This window comes from Mandrillus leucophaeus, unplaced genomic scaffold (genome assembly GCF_000951045.1).
Source record: "Mandrillus leucophaeus isolate KB7577 unplaced genomic scaffold, Mleu.le_1.0 Scaffold563, whole genome shotgun sequence".
Classification (NCBI taxonomy): domain Eukaryota; kingdom Metazoa; phylum Chordata; class Mammalia; order Primates; family Cercopithecidae; genus Mandrillus; species Mandrillus leucophaeus.
The window spans coordinates 33,888-42,096 of record NW_012106064.1 but is presented as its reverse complement, the minus strand read 5'-3'; positions in this window follow the sequence as shown (position 1 = coordinate 42,096).

The window sequence follows — 8,209 nt, the reverse complement described above, 5'->3', positions numbered from 1 at the left end:
ACCTGGTTAATTTTATATGTATATATATTTTGTGGAGACAAAGTCTCTTTAGATGACCCAGACTTGTCTTGAACTCTTGGCCTTAAAGGGTTCTCCCACCTTCACCTCCCAAAGTGCTGGAGTTACATGAGCCACTGTGTCTGGCCCTATTAGAATTTTTTTAGACCATAACAATGTATTTGATAAACTGTAAAATAGGTTAAGAGTTAACGTGTGATGAACAGAATATGGTAGTATCAGTCATGGTTCAAGTTATGTGATCTCTGAGGATCTGAAAAATAAACTATCAGTGGAGATCAGCAGTTAAGACAAGATCAAGGATTTGAGTTCTGCTCATGAATCATGGAACTCTGAGCTAGAAGGAGCCACAAGAAACTCTCTGCTATAGGTCACTGTCAGGAGAAGCATTTATTTTTACTATTTTACAGCTGAAGTAACTAACATCCAGTTAAGCTTTAATTTGCCCAGGTACCTGTAGTTCATATACAGTAGAAGCAGTGAAAAATGAAGAGGAAGGAAAATACCTTATAATCAGGACCTATATTACTTAACAAATAGTGTTTCAGAATCCTGATGGTAACCATGTGATACAGATGCCATAATCCCTATTTTTTGAAATGAACAAAAAATGAACTAAAAGTTTAAAATAATCATTCAGCCAATGTATTAATTTTCTGGTCTGCCACAACCACATGCCACAAACTGAGTGCCTTAAACAACATAAATTTATTTTCTCACTGTTCTTGAGGATAGAAGCCCATGATCAAGGTGTTGGCAGAGCCATATTCCCCCTGAAGGCACTAGGAAAGATTTATTTCAAGCCTCCCTCCTAGCTTCTAGTAGTTTCTTGGCTTATGACAGCATAACTCTGATCTCCACATAGTGATCTCCTGTATGCATGTTTGTGTCCAAATGTACCCTCCTTATAAGAAAATCAGTCATATTGCATTAGGAGCTCACCTTTTTGCAGTATGACCTCATCTTAACTAATTATATCTGTAATGACCCTATTTCCGATAAAGTCACTGGCTTAGTCTATTTATTTTGCTATAAAAACTATGTGAGGCTGGGTAATTTATAAAGAAAAGAGATTTATTTGGCTTATGATTCTGCAGACTGTGCAAAAAGCATGGCACTTGCATCTGCATGTAGTGAGAGCCTCAAGCTCTTTTCACTCACAGTGGAATGTGAAGAGGAACTGATGTGTACAGACATCACATGACCAAAGAAGTAGGAGAGAGAGGGAAGGGAGATGCCATGTTCTTTTTAAAGAACCAGCTCTCATAGGAACTAATACAGTGAGAACTCACTCATGACCATGAGGACAGCACCAAGCCATTCATGAAAGACCTGTCCCCATGACTCGAACACCTCCCATCAGGTCCCACTTCCAACACTGGATACCAAATTCCACAATGAGATTTGGGAGACAAACATCCGAACAATAGCAGTCACATTCTGAGATACTGGCAGTTAGGCTTTCAACATAGGAGTTTTTGGGGAACATAGTGCAATTAACATTTAATTGTAAATTTTTCTGGCTCCACATTTTACATTTAATGGTAGAAAGAAACATTTTGTTTTGTAAAAGGCCATTGAATGTGGTGTTTCAATTTTTCATAAATTAGAAAAGGGAGGGAAGAAAATACTGTAATGAACAATTCATTGGAAAAAAATTATGTAAGTTTTATAATATCAAATGAGGGATTTTGCTTTTTATGTTGTTGGTAGGTAGGGACAAGTTTTAGTAGGACAAGGTGATAGAGTGAGCTCTATCACACTATCATTAACTGCTAGTAATATGCAATATGGACTAAAGGAAAGAAAAAATTATTGTAAAGAAGATGAGTTTAGAGGCTATAACTAAAATATAAGCCTGAGTCTATAGGCCCCAAAAAAGGCAGTACAGTAAGGATGTGAACCTGAGTCAGGCAAGACCACTTTGGAAAAATGTATTTTATAAGATTTAGTCTTTAATTGCATATGGATGTAGAAGAACCAGGAATGATAGAGTTTCATGCATGGACAACTATGCAAAATGGTAATCTGCCTATACAGTAAGGAGATAGTACTTTTTGTTTTAATTTTTGACTTTATTTCTGGATCTCCCCTCATTGTTTTAATATAATAAATTTATTTGCTACTTCACTTGGTTTTCATAAATAGCATTGGTTATAAATTCCTTATGAAAACCATAAAAAGAGATTTCCTGTTGAAAAAAATTTGGTGTTTTGTGTAAGTAAATCAATATGCATGAGGATAGACAAAGCTTTATCCATATGATGTATCTTGGAATAGTGTTAGAGAATTAGATTTCCGCAAATGCCACACTACATTCCTGTGATAAACACCTCCATTAGATCCTCACACCCACTTTGGTTCTAAGTTGAAACTATTGATTTAATGTGTCTTAAGTTACTGGAAACCTAGGATATTTTTACTGTCTTATCTGATCATGTTGGCATTACTGTGAGCTAGTCAGCTGTCACATCATCACATCTGAAACATATTTTATCAGTCTGTTATACAGTATACAATTTACATGGTATCCATTACCAATCCTGAGCCTAGAAAATGAAGCCAAGCCTTGCATCTCATAGGAAATAATATTTTCTAAATCAATTCAGAGGATTTCAGTTCCAAGAATATTAGATATAGTTGGAGGGTTTTTATAGAAGTGAGAGATTGAAGTGAAGGATTGATTTTTTGAAGGTGGTTTTTAATAAGCATAGCTTTTTAAAAAGTGTATATATGGAAAGCTGGGAGGAATTTTTCAAAAGTCGGTAAAACCAAAAAAAGCTGGGTCATACATAGGAAAAATGTCTAAAGCTCGAGACAGATATAGGTATCATATTCTGCATATACAAATATATTTTCATTGCTGTTCTAGATTAGTGGCTCTCAACACTGTCTGCACATTTGAATCAGTTGGGGAGCTTTTAAAAACAATACTGATGGCTGGCTCTATTTCCAGTAAATTTGATTGGATTGGTCTGGGGTACATGGGACCGAGATATCGGTATTGTTGACCTCTCTGGAAGTGAATCGATTTGCAGTCAGAGGTGAAAGGCACTCCCCTAGAGCTTTGTCAACCTTGAAATTGCTTTGTTAGAGCCATTACAGAATCCTGTTCACTGTCAGAAATTCATATATTACCGTGAATAAAAATATGAGCATTTACATATGCATTATACATAAATACCACTTTCTATAATATTTTACACAACGTTTCTTTTCCTTGTAATGAACAGAAACTAATTGGAAAAAAAAAAAAAAAAAAAACCTTGATATTTAGCTTTGTGGCACAAAGAAGCACAAAAATGATGAATATTTTCAATTTACATTCCTGTATATTTAGTCTTCATTCATTCGGTAAATTATTATTGAGTACAGCTGTATGCCAGGCACTAGTGTTATTGCTGTTGTAGAGCAGCAAATAAAAGAGACAATTTTCCTTGCTTTCATGGAGCTTACATTCTAGTAGTAGAGATTTAAAATTCATTTGTCTTTTGATATTCTTTAGAGGCATTTTCTTTGTTTTCTTGGGGATTACCTACTGATTTTTCATTTTCTGTAATGATAGAAAATTCCTTTTAAAATAAATGTTTAAATATTACTATAGATTCTTCAAAAATATGTAAAATAATTAATAATCCAGGTAATATCTTGATATGTCAAAATTATGAAAATGTTACATAAATGATTTATAAAAACATATTCTTTAGAGGCATTTAAATTTTTTTCATTTGACATATGTTTTATTTAAATTTTATGTAACAACATTAGCTACCATTCAAGTACAATCAGATGTGTCCTGCATCTTATTCTGAAACTCATCACCCTATGTACAGAACAACAAAAAGCTGGAAGACAGATAAAGGAGAAAGAAGCCAGAAGAGAATAAGCAATTAAAATATGCTTCTGTATGGAGATGGAAGTGATAAAAGCTGTCCTTGAGAATATGGAATAGAATATGGAACACAAGCCTTACTGTTCGCTTGAGAGAACATGCATATAATGATCTTTACTATTAGTTAGTATTACGTTTGAAAACATTAATATTCATCTTAAGTTGCATGTGTTAACATTATTATATGTGTTAGCACACGACTGAATAAAACTTTTAGGAAAGGTAATGTTTGTATGAATACAATCTTCTGATCTTGATTGTTTGAAAATTCATAGGAATTTTCAGAGGAGATCTGGATCATTCAAAAGCAATTAAGATTAAAATTGACATTAATAAATACAAATTATAAAATAAATCATAGTTTACTGTTTTATTCTGCTAAGCAATAACTCCATGATTTAAATGACATAGCTTCCTAGTAGTGAGCCATTAGAGCAATTACTTTTTATATCTAGTGACCCACTAAAACGTAGCTGAAGGTTTAATAAAATACACAGGTGACTCTGAGATATTGCAATGAATATGGCCCAAGTTAAAAACAATCAGGATATAGGATTTTATTGTTTCTATATTTAGTACTCTGAGAACCACATTTAAACTCATTGAGTTTTACCTACACACAGTTGAAGACTGAATTTTCTGTTGTTGTAGAGTAAGTTCTGGGAGAAAAGTGAGGATCAGTTGTGATAAGATCATTGTTGATTTGAAGCAATGTAATTTCTTGAGTTTACTAACAATGAATCTCTCAGGAACATTTTCTTGTCTGTTTCCAAGTCCAGTAAATATTTTAAACTCACAAGGTAATATTCTTTTGTGAGGGTATAGATAATATCTATTATTAGGTAAGATGTTGTTTTTGTGCATTTTTATTTACCATATTTCCATTCATGCTAACTTAACATATTTTTTACAGTTATTTTAGCAGAAATAGAATTTATTTCAGAGATCTGATTTTATCATTTTTGTTTCATTTCTTTTAGGTTATTCCTTGACTTTATAAATACCTTCATCAATTTTCTAATGACCCTAAAATAATAATCAACTTTTTCAAAATTTTCTTTTCTTAGAAAAAAATGATATTAAAATATGGAAATCTGTGATAATTTGCTGTTTAAAAACTGAATAAAATGTACGGATTGCATATACTATTAGTCAATTTTGGAATGACAGTTAAATATATCAAATCTAGTCATCCATGCGTCTAAGTATCATATTACAGAGAAATATATTTTTAAACACAGAACTGTGTGAATAACAGTGTTTTTTTTTTTTTTTTAGATGGAAATTTAGAGAAGCAATAAGTGAACCATTCCATCTTATTTTGTTGACTAGAAAGTGTTGGAGCTCTGGGGCTTGATACCTTGTCTTCTGCTTTCTTTTAGTCCTCTCTACCAGAGAGGGAGATTAGAATAGAGCACATCAAGAATCTGGAGGAGCTTCACAAAATAAAAACGTCTGTGTTCCCTACCTACAGAAAAATCAATATCTGGGGTCATTGAGGGTGTAGTTCAAACAAACTTATTTTGGAAAAGATAAATGCTCCCTCACCTTTCTCAGTAAGAATTCCTGTAAAATGGAATAGTAAGAGCCGCAGAAAAGAAACAATAAGTAAATTAAGAGAAGTTCAGAGAAAGAGTTATAAGGATTCAAAGGGGGAAAATAAGGATTTATAACTGGAAACATAGAAACATAATATTCATTCATTCCTTCACCATGTTCCCCCTCATTATGAGTCAGAAAGAGTGTTTGATGCTGGGAACACAGGAGTGAGCAAAACCAGATTGAATACCTGGTACTCATGGAGTCTCTCTTCAAGTGAGTGAGACATTCTTTACCCAAATAAATAACAAGTATAAAATTGTAATTAAAATAAACATTACCAAAGGAAGGTTTACATGGTATGAGAAACTAAGACGGGGAATTGCCCAAGTCATGGAGATGACAGGAAGCTTCTTAGGGGAGGTGGCTCAAGTGGCCTATGTGGAAAAAACATTTCTGCTAAAAATGTTTGTCTCTATAGGTAATTTTTAGGATATAGAAAACATGTAAGCCATTGCTATTAAGAGTTAGAAAGATGTAGAATTAAAAAAATAATAATAAGTAAAACAGCTTCCCAGGATTATGAAAACACAGTACCACAAATTAAGTGGCTTAAAATGCAGGAATTGATTCTATCACACTCCTTCAGGATAGAAGTCTGAAATCAAGGTGTTCACGGGTTCATGCTCTTTGAAGACTCTAGGGAAGCCTTCCATGCCTTTCTCTTAACTTCCAGCATTACAAGTACAATCTGTGGCATTCCTTGGAACACTTCAGTCTCTGGGATGCATCATCACATTTCTATTCTCTCTGTGTGCCTATGTCTCAATTTCTCTCTTCTTATAGGGCATCAATCATTTTAGATCAAGGGCCCACCCTACCACAGTACGATCTCATCTTCACTTGCTTACATCTGCAAAGACCCTATTTCCAAATCCAGTCACATTCACAGCTTCTGGATAGACATGAATTTCCAGGTGTGCTGGGGAAAGGTGACACTGTTCAACTCAATACAATGTGAAACAGAAAGTGGCTAAAATAGCAGGTCAGTATCCAGTCTGTTATCTGGGTGTCATTATAACTGAAAATAGTATTGGCTTGATGTTTGTGAAGACTTGTCTCCAATCATGTATGGATTAATAAAGGGTGGCAGAGGGGTGTGAGGATTTTCCGAGAAAGTGGGAAAAAATGTCCTGGGCATGAAACCAGAAGCCACGGTTCACTTACTATTCATGTCTCCATGGCATTTCAAATCTTTAAACATTCTTAACACTTTAAATATAGCAACCAGAAATCCAAATGTATAACTGATTTTTAGTCAGCAGTAATGATTATTTTTTGAATAATTACCTCATACACATTTATCGTATTTTCCTACCACTTAAATTTCTGAATTTTATTAGCATTGTATGTCTTGTCCCTTCTACAAATTAAACTCTTTTATTCTTTTAGGGGTCAACAAAACAGTATAATAAAATTCAAATGACCACTGAGCAATATGTAAGAATATAGTAAAAATTAGTGGTAATAGAGACCAGTTAACTAGAATTTCTTCTATAAAGAAGAAAATCTGTGATTTCACTAATCTTAGTGTATTTCAGTTTGGAAATTCTCAAATTTTTAATTTAGAGGTATATATTATTTTTAATATATTTTTCAAAGAATTAGATTTGCAATTTATCTTGTTTACAACATATTTGTTTTATTATCTGCTTAAGTTGGACAACTGCTCTCTTCATAGTTTCTTTGTAACAGTCATCCCTTGTCAATGGTAAGCACTATATAAAAGTTGTTTTTGTAGTAACCCCATGGAAATGGAAAGATCACTGTGAATGGTGATTCTTTGCCTATTAGTGCTTCAGGGTTTAGAAGGCCATGTTTACCCTATGTTATCTCATTTATTTATTCTGGCCATTTAGAGACAGTAAAAAGGCAGAAGATATAAAATAAAAACAACTAGAAAAATAATAGCAAAAAAGATGAGAAAACATGATACCTGAGACTATAAAATTTGGTTTTTAATTGGTACTTCCCAGAAACTTTCAAGTAATTTACACAATGTAGACTAATCTACACAACTACACCAATTGCTCAAAAACTAAAGGCATCAGGTAGATTATTATTTATTTCTCCAATGCTGTAATGGAAATAATTTCCTTAATATCATAAACCCATTTATTTGTTTTATTAGTTTAAAAAATTTAAAACTTATAGCACAAAAATCAAGCTGATCACTTTAAAGAATTCAGCCTTTTTCTCTATAAACAGGAAAACTTCTGCCAACCATTTCTCCTATTGAACAAGCACATCATTCACTTAGGGAAAGTTGTTTGGGTTTGCTTTTCTGCTCTTTTGTGTTGATGAATTGCAGGTTTTTCAGACCCCATATTTTCATCACATAATTTTCTGACCTCAATTATACTTCTCAGAATACTACAGGTAATGAGTAATGGAATTGTTCATAATGCTTTTAAAGTTACTTTTAAATAATGAGATAAAAATATATTATAGAATTTTCTACCAGAACATCTTGCATTTATCAAGGTTAGATATCAATTGGAATTTCTTAAATCTATGCCTTAAACTTTAACCTTTGAATTGCTTTTATGCTATTACCAAAAAAAAAAAAAAAAAAAAGCTGTGTGTCTTAACTTTGACTCAACAGTAAGCCCAAATAAGCAGATGGCAGGATCACTTGAACCCGGGAGTTCCAGACCAGCCTGGGCAACATAGTGAGACTCTGTCTCTATTACCAAAAAA